Here is an 11,250-nt window from a genome sequence, read left to right as displayed (position 1 = left end):
TCGACGATGAATGCAGACAAGTGACCGAACGTAAGAATACTGCATACCGAGCAATGCAGCAACGGCATAGAACGCGGGCATGCGCAGAGGAATATTCACGGCTTAGACGCGAAGAGAAACGAGTTCACCGCTCCAAGAAGCATGCTTTGGAAGAGCAAAACATGCGGGAACTCGAGCAAACCAGAGAGGCGTACGGACCGACACGAAAGTTTTACCAAGCGATAGCAGGTCACCAAAACAACGTTGTACCTAAGGTAACCTGCTGTCGCAACAAGGATGGAGATCTGGTCAGTAACCAGCCAGAGGTCCTCTCGCGGTGGGCTCAGTACTTTGATGAATTACTCAATGACCAGTTTAGCGAACAGCTAGAAGCGCCACTAGCAGATAATGTCATGCTACTGCCACCTAGCATAGAAGAAACACGAAAGGCTATCCGTCGGCTGAAAAATAACAAGGCACCCGGAACCGACGGAATTGCAGCCGAACTGGTCAAGAATGGAGGTGCACGACTAGAAAACGAGATTCATCAAATTGTTACTGAGGTGTGGGATAGCGAATCGATGCCTTGTGATTGGAATCTCGGCATCATCTACCCCATATACAAGAAGGGAGATAGGTTGGACTGCAACAACTACAGGGGTATTACGGTGTTGAATACCGCCTATAAAATATTCTCCCTGATCCTTCAGGATCGCCTTGTCCCGCACGTCGAAGAGATAGTAGGAAACTATCAAAGAGGATTCCGAAACGGAAAATCAACCACTGATCAGATCTTCACCATGCGGCAGATCTTGGAGAAGATGGCTGAATACAAAAACGACACATACCATCTCTTCATAGACTTCAAAGCCGCATACGATAGCATAGCTTGGGTAAAACTGTACGACGCTATGAGCTCTTTTGGAATCCCGGCCAAACTGATAAGGCTAGTTAGAATGACTATGACCAACGTCACATGCCAGGTTAGGGTGGATGGAAAACACTCAGGACCTTTTGCTACCACCAAGGGTCTGCGCCAGGGGGACGGGCTTGCCTGTCTCCTATTCAACTTGGCGCTAGAGAGAGCCATCCGTGACTCGAGGGTGGAGACTACGGGAACCATCTTCTATAAGTCAACCCAGATCCTGGCATACGCTGATGATATAGACATCATTGGTCTGCGGCTCTCCTATGTAGCAGAAGCCTACCAAGGGATCGAGCAGGCGGCAGAGAACCTCGGATTGCAGATAAACGAGGCAAAGACCAAACTGATGGTGGCAACATCAGCGGGCCCGCCAACAAATAATCAGAATCTACGTAGGCGTGACGTGCAGATAGGTGAACGCACTTTTGAAGTCGTCCCACAATTCACCTATCTGGGATCAAAGGTCAGCAACGACAATAGCATGGAAGCTGAGTTGCGCGCAAGGATGCTGGCTGCCAACCGGTCATTCTACAGCCTGAAAAAGCAGTTCACCTCAAAGAACCTGTCGCGACGGACGAAGCTGGGACTATATAGTACCTATATAGTACCAGTGCTCACATACGCCTCTGAGACATGGACACTGTCCAAATCTGACGAAACCCTCTTAGCCGCGTTCGAGAGGAAGATGCTCAGAAGGATACTTGGCCCCGTATGTGTGGAAGGACAATGGAGGAGCCGCTATAATGACGAGCTATACGAGATGTACGGCGACCTCACTGTCGTACAGCGTATAAAGCTCGCCAGGCTCCGGTGGGCTGGCCATGTTATACGCATGGAAACGGACGACCCAGCCCGTAAAGTCTTTTTAGGCCGTCCACAAGGACAGAGGAGGCGTGGTAGGCCCAAATTGAGGTGGCAACGGACTGGCAGACGAAGGCGCAAGACCGTGAGCGGTTTCGGACACTCCTGAGGCAGGCCAAGACCGCAAAGCGGTTGTAGCGCCGGATAAGTAAGTAATTAAGTATAAACAAAATTGGTCCAAGAACACTTCCTTGCGGAACTCCAAGGGTATTTTCTATAGGCTCTGATATAGTTTCCAAAAACTGTTCTCTGAGTTCTGTCTTTTAAATAATTTTCGAACCAATTGAGCTCTTTCCCCACAATACCAAAACGCCTTAAGGTCTGCAGCAATAACGGTCTTGATATAGTCTCAAATGCTCGTTTTAGATCCAAGAAAACGGCAACTATCGATTCCTTTCGATCCATCAACACCTTCCACCTCGCCAGTACAAGATTTAAAGCAGTTTCACAAGAGTGTCCCTGTCGATATCCTGATTGTTCACTAATCAATAGGTCATTTCGAGTTAGAAACTGGACCAATTGCTCCTTAACCACCAATTCCAGCACCTTTTACATGCAACAGATTGATATTGATAGGTATTACCAATGATTCCTTCCAAGTCTCCGGAAAAATACCCTCCTCCAGCGACTGATTGATCACTATAAGAAGAGACTCTCCTACCACATAGAAGCAATCCTGAATAGTATTACAGTTAACATTCCCTATGCCCGCTGTTTTGGACAGGCTGAAACAAATAGTTTTTAATTTCTCTTTTGTGATTTTCTGAAATTTGAATTGGTTTCCTGGAGCATCATTACAAAACAAAGAATCAGGCGCTCTGGCATCAGCAATGTTTTGATTTATATCTAAAACACTGTTTACAAAAAACAAATTGAATTTCTGGCATATTATTGAATCTTCCGATTCTACCAACCCATCAAATTTTACAACAGAAACGCGTGATTCCTCTGGCCTTAGTAAACTTTTAAGCACTTTCCACAACTCCTTGCTATTTCCTTTATGCTTAGATATCTCCCCACTAAAGTAATTTCTACGAGTAGTTTTGAGATTCCTGCTGTATGTATTCCTTAGTCTAGTGTATTCAGTCCAATCGTAACCTGAGTTTGATCTAATAAAATGTTGGTGTGCTTCGTCTCTTTTCCGTTTCGCACGGCTAAGTTCCAAAGTATACCACCTACTAGTCTCTCTTGGCAAGATTGTCTTCTCTTCAACCAAGGTGCCCATAGCTTTTTTCAATGTGTTCCATAACAAGTCTGCAGCTTCGTTGAAGCTCGGTGCTTCTTGCCTTAATCCTTGTGACACATGATTGCAAAGAGCAAATTTCGAGTACCTATTCCAGCATTTAAATTTTCGTTGAATCGTTTAACCACGTTTCACGTTTATATTCAAAACAAGTGTTTCATGATCCGATATTTTTAATAACGGATCAGTAGTGACCTTGATTGAGTCTGTGTTACTGTAAACCTGATCGATCAATGTTCTGCTCTGCCTAGCAATTCGTGTGAATTCGTTAACTTTTTGTTTCATGTTTACTGAATCCATTAAGCTTTTCAACTTCGCAGATTTTTCAACATTTAACCAGTCAATATTGAAATCACCGACGATAATGTTAAGTTTGCTAAAATTCAAGAACTTATCTAACCATTCTTCCAAAATGTCTACAAACCTTGAGTCACTTGCACTTGGCGAATGATACAATATCAAGTAATTGCCTGCTGTCATTCCCTTAGAAACTGCAACACCAAGAAACCAATTACCCTCCAATGATTCATTAAAAATCACCTTTAGGACAATTTCGCTCCTAGCATAAACAGCTACACCTCCTGTATGACGTGAGTGGGACAAACACGACACAACCCTATAACCATTAATATGAAACTGCTGAAATGCTTCTTCCTCAATCACATGAGTTTCAGAGATTAAGACCAGCAACGGTTGAACTTTCTCTACTGTCTCACGAAACATGGCGTAGTTGGACGAAAGACCGGCTACATTGAAATATAAAATCTCTCTGAACCGTCCTAACTCCTCCCCTACCTGCTATTGAGAAAGTTGCATACGCCTTTCTATCTGTTTTTTAAACATCGGACAATTATAATCATTGGCCGCATGTCTTACATCTAGTTTAAGGTTTCTAACAGATTTTGCTAACACGCAATTCACACATTTCAAAGAAGATTAAGTACATTCAGACGTTTTGTGTTCATCACCACATTTTGAACAAGCTTGCTTATTGTTGCACTCGGTGCTCTTGTGATTAAATTGACCACAACCATAACACCTCATAACATGCACGGACTTCGAAATTTTACACCTATCAAATCCCACATTTATTTTTCCTAATTTTGCCAGACATAGGTCAGATTCATAATCAATTTCCAAGACCGCATTATATTTTTGGTACTTGTAAATTTTATTTTCAAACATTCCTATGACCTTGACCTGTTTCCAGGGTATTCCCTCATTTTGAGATTTTAAAAGATCTACTAAATGTGAGTCAGTGTATTTTTCGCTCATCCCAATTATCTTTACACGTGACAAAATCTCGCAAAGTTCATAAAAATGACCTAAAAATTAGATAACAACAACAAACAAATAACCATTAATAGACAGTTTAATAACAAAATTAAAGAGTTAGCTTTTAACACAGTCAAGACTATAGAGCAATCAAATTCATTAGAAACCCATTCAATTGTTATATATATGCACTTAGAAAAAATTATAGAATCTGTTCAAGAAATTATAGATAGTATAGTTTGGACAAAAGCGAATATTGTTAATGAAAAGATTTTGTCAGATTTGGAAATGAATTTGCTAGAAAAAAAAACTTACAATCTGAAAACATACCCTTCACAACGAAAGCTGAAGCTCTCACGTTCATCGAAACCTCAATCGCCACCAATAATCGCGAAATAGTTTTGCTACTAAAAACCCCTAAACTCGACCCCAGAATCTTCCGTAAAGTTAAAATCTATCCTGTGTTGTACCATCAAGGGCGAACCACACATCATACGTCATTAACGGAAACATTAGCTACATGGTAAACAGTCTCAATCAACACGTATGTTCCATGAGTGAAGTCAATCAGGATCGATCAGAATGTGTACCAAGGTTAATTGGAGGACAACAAGCTTCATGCAATTTTACAAAACAGCCACGTACATTTGAAGCGTTTCGAGTAGGCGACCAAGCCGTGTTGATCAACTCAATCCAAAATTTCTCGCTTTTCAACAATTGCGGAACCAGCAATAGAACGTTAAAGGGATCATTCGTCGTCAGAACGAACTCATGCGACGTATGGATAAATGATAAACAATTCTCATCGAAGGTGGTAGAAATGATAGGCGAGCTCTCGTTATATCAGTTGGACGCAATAGTCGTCAATAAGCAGCACGAAGTTATCAATATGTCTATCGAACACCTTCTAGACCTACACCTTAAAACAAGGAAAGAACTCGAGCACATTCGTTTAGAGAACCAATCGCTATCCATCACCTGGCCATCCATAAGCCTATTGGGAGGAACGTTTTGCTACACGGAATTTTGCTGGTATGTAGAAGAAAAGCAAAAGCTAGAGTTGATTTGACGATCGCACCTGCAAAACCTGCCTACTAAACGTTTCCACGCCGTAGCTATGTTCCGGGGACGTCAACAACAAAAGGAAGGGCGAGTTAGCACATCGGCATCAAACTGCTGATGCGGCGGGTTGAATAACTTGGGTATCGATATGCTGATCGATATATGCATATCGATACCGTTAGCCGACCGGTCACATTAAACGTTGGTAACAAATAATGGAAAATAAAGTCAGTTGGTTTCTAGCACTCGAAAGGTCCACTTCTTTCTAGCATCGAAGAAAGAAAAATAACTCGCGCAACATAAGCAATTCAAGCGTTACTGCGGCAAAGTGGACAAACAGAGAACGCATAGCAACTTATTGCTAAAAGCGCAGTGTAGGCAAATATCGACGAACGCACTCGTTCTTTGGCTAGAACAGTTGAAACTTTCCAGAACCTTTGTAAAAACACTAAAAACGCAGCATAGGCACACATTGACAGACACCTCACTCCAATACAATGTATGAATTGTACCTCATATCAATAACCTTTAATTAGGACAAAACACATTCCAAAACCAAATGTACGAGACCCATTGAGTATAAATAAAATCAATTCCGACCGTGGCAAGTCAGATTCGTTCGGACTGCCAAGATAGGACGTTACGCTTCCTAATACTTCGCATTCCAACTTATTTCAAGAGTTTAGTTATGTCCCCCTACCCAAGGTAAGGCTTCTAAACTCCAACGTTTCCAGTAAGGGAAACCTCCTAAAGGTTTCTATGATCGCCTGGACGATCAAGTGTTGAAAAGTCCACTTCGAATAAAGTGTTATTCTACCTCGGTTCATGTCAGTAAAAACTGACCTACCGCGACGGTATTTGAGGTACAGCTGTACGCTCATCACATGGCGACCGTAACTATCGCCAAACCCATTACACTGAATTTGTCGCCTTCGCTGACCCTTGTCCTGTGCCATGTACCATGTGCGCCCATCAACTCCAGCCACCGAGAACGTTGGATCCGTGCAAAAATATTTTGAAACAACGCGGTACAATTATTCCGTGCCGGAGTATCCGAACCCGCTTACGGTCTCTCGCCCTCGCCAGTCCATTATCCTGGCCTTAATGACTGAAGCCTCCAAGTCATCTGGCCACCTTAATTTAAACTTTCTTCGCCCTCTCCGCAATAGCGGAGGCCCCGTGGATATAAAGTTCATATACGATGTTCATCATCACTCTGATGGTGCCTGTGCATGTGCTTGTGCTTCGATCGTGCTCCGTTTGTTTTGTCTGTTTATCATTGCTTCTACGTTGTGCTCAGACAAAGTATTTTGCACTTCAGTTGGTGAATGGACCGTGGTGCTCTACGACCATTGGCGACATCTCATAACAGTCGGTGTCCTGTGTATTTTGTGTTTGCATCCGTTCTAAAGTTCGCCGCTGCTTGCCGATTTTGTTGCTGCTTATCGTCGGATCGAGTGAGCCTGTATTAGTGTGTTATCAACTATGTCGGAAGTGTGTCCATCCTGCTCTGCTCCTGTAAACGATATCGATGTATATAAGTGTGATGGTTACTGTAAGTCTTCATACCATCTTACGTGCCTGGATATTAGTGAAGCTGTGCCGTGGGAAAGGTGTCTTCTTGGAAGAGTTGTCAATTACACTGATGGATCTAAAATCGGAACTGCTAAGTGAATTTGATTGTCGTGTTTCTGCCGCTTTGGATACCATTCGCAAGGATGTATTATCCATGTTCGATACTCACACATCTATGAAAACGCAAAACACGTATGCAACCAACACTACTCTGAATATTCCGAGCATTGAAAATATCACCACTACCACCACTAAGCTCGCGCCCAGGCGATGTCGACTGGGCTTCCCGTAACGCACCCCAACGCAACGCGCCTAAACGTAGGCTTATAGGCTTTACGCCACCTGATGCGAACCCTGCTGCTGTTTTAAACACTGGTATAGCCCCCGTTACACCTTCGTCTCGTGTTGTGTTGACCGTTCCATGGAACGTCCCAAACGGCCAGATTCTGGCTATATATTACACGTATCGCCCCTTCGGTTACTGACGAGGAAATGCGTGAAATGGTAACTACTCAACTGGACACTGATGACGTCATCATCTATAAGCTGTTACCAAATGGCAGAGAGGCAAGCACATTGACTTTCATCTCATTTAAAGTCGGGATGTCGCTTGACCTTAAGAGCAAGGCTCTGTCCGCATCTACATGGCACAAAGGAATCATCTATCGCGAATTCATCGACCAACGCACCACTACAGCCCCAAATTTTTGGCGACCAGCACCTCGAGACCCACCTTCAACGACCCAAGAGCCTGCACCTCTCCTTCCTTTGAACACAACAACACACCATCCGTTGACACAAACAATAGCACCATCTACAATAGCACAATCACACAATACGCAAACAATAGCACCAGAACAAATGTAATCACCAGAGCAAATGTAAGCACCACAGCAGATTCAGCTTCCCTTTCGACAACCAAAACCGATCTGTTTTTCTATTACCAAAACGTCCGAGGTTTCCGCACAAAATTAAACGATCTCCGTCTCACTGTATCTACCTCTGATTTCGATGTATGGGTGCTCACCGAGACATGGTTAGACGACTCAATACCATCATCGCTCATCACCGACGATCGTGTTCGGTACTCACTCACACTAACGCTTCGCTCGAATCGCTTTGGGTATACATCAGACTCAGCCACCGTTCATTGCATATCGGGGTTATATATATTCCTCCGGACCGAAGCTCACCATCAACAGTATTTGACGCTATGCATGACGATATTAGCGCGATTTGCGAAAGAATGCGCGCTACCGACTTACTAATATTATTTGGTGATTTCAACACGCCATCACTCGCATGGGAATTCCCCCACCCTTCATCGAGACACCTATATCCTCGCCGTTCATCGTCGAGTAATGTCGCTCTCATAGATGGTATGGTGTTCAATGGGCTTCATCAACTATCCGATGTAAAAAACGGATTGGGTCGTCAACTTGATTTAGTTTTCGCCAACGCTGCAACTACCGATATTGTTTCCTGAATAAGCCCTTCCGTTGCACCTTTACTCCCATTGGATCGACACCACCCGGCACTTGAATTATCCATTCCTGTCTCTGCAAGTTCAACCATCACGCCGCCGTAACACCATTCCCATCGAACCACACCGGCATGCAGATTCAACTTTAAAATAATGAACCACGCCCACTTCATCGAGACATTATCAAATGTCGATTGGTCTTTCATCGAGGATGCGGGCAGCATCGACGATGCAGCTCCTGTGTTCAATACTGTTATTACACATTCCCTTTATGTTGTCCTCGTCTCAAACCCCCACCTTACCCCCTGTGGTCGAATAGGACGCTCAGATCGCTGAGAGCCGAGGCACGTCGTTCCCGCCGAATTTTTCACAATAACCGCAATCATTACACCTTACGTATCCATAATTACGCTACAAATGCATACCGCTCCTATAATCGATGGTGTTACTCATCATTTGTAGCACGGCTGCAAGTCCAATTTAGATCGAACCGGCGGTCTTTCTGGCGTTTCTGTAAATCGCGTCAGAAACAGAATGGCATCCCTTCCAACCTACCCCTTAATAATGAGTCCGCTTCTTCTCCCGAAGACTCGAGTAAACTTTTTGCCAAACATTTTTCTAGTGTTTTTGTGGACCCCAGCAGCAGTCCAGTTAATGTTTCTGATTGTCTTGTTCATACACCGTCGAATGTGATTTCGTGTAATAATGTCTCAATTTATGTTGATTCTGTGTTGGTTGCCCTATCCAAACTCAAACTCGGGAGTCTCGGGAAGCGAAGGCGGTCCTTGTCTCTGGGATGGCCAGCATCGCCCGAGGGCGGAGGGTTCTTGCAGGCACGTACAGCTGTATCGACGAGAGAAAAACCGGACAATCGATGCTACCATTTTTTTTTTTTTTTTTATTAAAACAATACAATAGAAGGTTCTTATCTACTAATTATCCTATCAAAGCTTTAAGTTCATGTTTATCCGATACCTCAAATATCTGTTTGTTTTCTATAAGTTCTATATAATTTACAAATAGACTCATAGCCTTTGCACGTTTTGTTGAATTCATATTTTTTAATTCCGGTCTTAACATTTCAACAAATGTAGGGAGCCTTATATTATAAAATACTACTATTTCTGAAAACATCCTCCAGTATTGTTCAATTTTTTTGCATGTTTTAAATTTGTGTTCATAATTGTCTTTGTTTCCACAAAAAGTACAATATGGGTCAGTTATTTCTTTATATTTTTGTTTGAATTTCAGTTCTTCGCAAATTATTTTTTCATTTACTAATAGATAATATGTACTTCTTTGATTAGAATTAAGCTTATTGCAGTTCAAATTTCGCCATACTTTTCTCCATTCCACTGATTGGCTGTTTTTTAGTTGTATAGGGGGAAGTGGAAGAAAGTCTAAAATAGTCGTATGAATTTGTCTAGCTGTGGGTTTTTGAATTATTGCATCTGTTAAATAAGCACATTCTTTTGTTATTACTTCCAAACATGGATAGAATTTGGGCACTGATTGAATGTTTGGAGGGTTTTCTATTTTTAGCAAGAATTTAGAGGTAAAAGGCATATTAGTTTTTTCTTTAAGATGTCTATTGATCAGTAATGATGGTAGCTTTATGCTTGGTAGGAGCAGATTTAGACCTCCTTTAGCTTTGGATAGCCCAAGTTGATTCATGCTGACCCTCAGTCCACCTTTAGGCCACATGAACTCACCCAGTAAGGATGTGAGCGTTGCTGTTTGTTTTTTGTTTGCTGATATTATTGATCCTATGTACCAAAGTTTAGCTGTTAGGAATGTGTTTGATAATATGGCTCTCTGTTGCAAGTTGATATCTCTATGTTTGTGATGTCTGATTAGTTGTGCAAATGTTTGTGTGGTTCTATCCCAATTTAACTTGATTGTTAATCTTAGCGAGTTGGTGAAAATTATTCCCAAAATTTTTAAGCGATACTCTGTGCTAATCCAAGGAACTTTTAATTTATTGCGCTCTGTGATATAACCAATATCCAGACCTTTTGTTTTTTCGGTGCTTAATTTAGCTCCTGATACTGATTGATATTCCATAAATATTTTCCTGATGTCATTAATTGTCTCTTGTTTAGTTGTTATGATAGAAATATCATCAGCATATGCGTTTATGATGTCGTCACATCCGTTACACACTGATTCTAATTTTTCCAGTAAGGGGTGTAAGTATAACACAAACAAATGCATCGCAAGTGGATCTCCTTGCCTCACTGACTTTTTGATCGGGATTTTTTTTGATAGGCTTCCGTTAATATAGAGTCTAGAATATGTGCATGCATTTATTTTCTTAATGAATGTAATCAAGCTTGGGTTAAATCCTATTGCTTGCATTGTTTTATACAAAAAGCTGTGATTTACTCTATCAAATGCCTTGGAAAGATCAAAGGCGATGAGTTTCCCAATTTTCTTTTTGTTGTTAATTTCTAGAATTTTATCTTTAATCGATAAGAGGGCTTGAAAAATATTATTGTCCTTATTACTACTTTTTTGAGAGTTTGTAAGTATGTTGTGTTCATCTATAACTTTTGTGATCCTTGTTTTCATTATTCTATTAAGTATTTTAAAGTCGGTGTTCAATAATGTTATAGGTCGAGAAGCTTCTATATCCTTCTTCTGTAGATTGTTTTTCCGAACAAGGACTACAATACCTTCCGTGAATTTATCCGGAATATTTTTACATAGAGCTTCATTGATTATCAAATTTAGTTCTTTATGTATTACATCAAAAAAAGTTATGTAAAATTCAGTTGTCAGTCCATCTATCCCAGGACTACGATTTTTTGATGATCTTAGTATTGTGTTGTAAATGTCCTTTGTAGT

The 11,250-nt window shown here is 41.6% G+C and overlaps 1 pseudogene; it reads left to right on the top strand.

The window, feature by feature from the left end:
* Nucleotides 1-4,469: 4,469 nt before the first annotated feature.
* Nucleotides 4,470-5,352, top strand: LOC120901046 (annotated as a pseudogene).
* The last annotated feature ends 5,898 nt before the right edge of the window (nt 5,353-11,250 follow it).

This window comes from Anopheles arabiensis, chromosome 3 (genome assembly GCF_016920715.1).
Source record: "Anopheles arabiensis isolate DONGOLA chromosome 3, AaraD3, whole genome shotgun sequence".
Taxonomy (NCBI): domain Eukaryota; kingdom Metazoa; phylum Arthropoda; class Insecta; order Diptera; family Culicidae; genus Anopheles; species Anopheles arabiensis.
The sequence above is the reverse complement of the archived record's forward strand: the minus strand, read 5'-3'. Positions and strand labels throughout refer to the sequence as shown.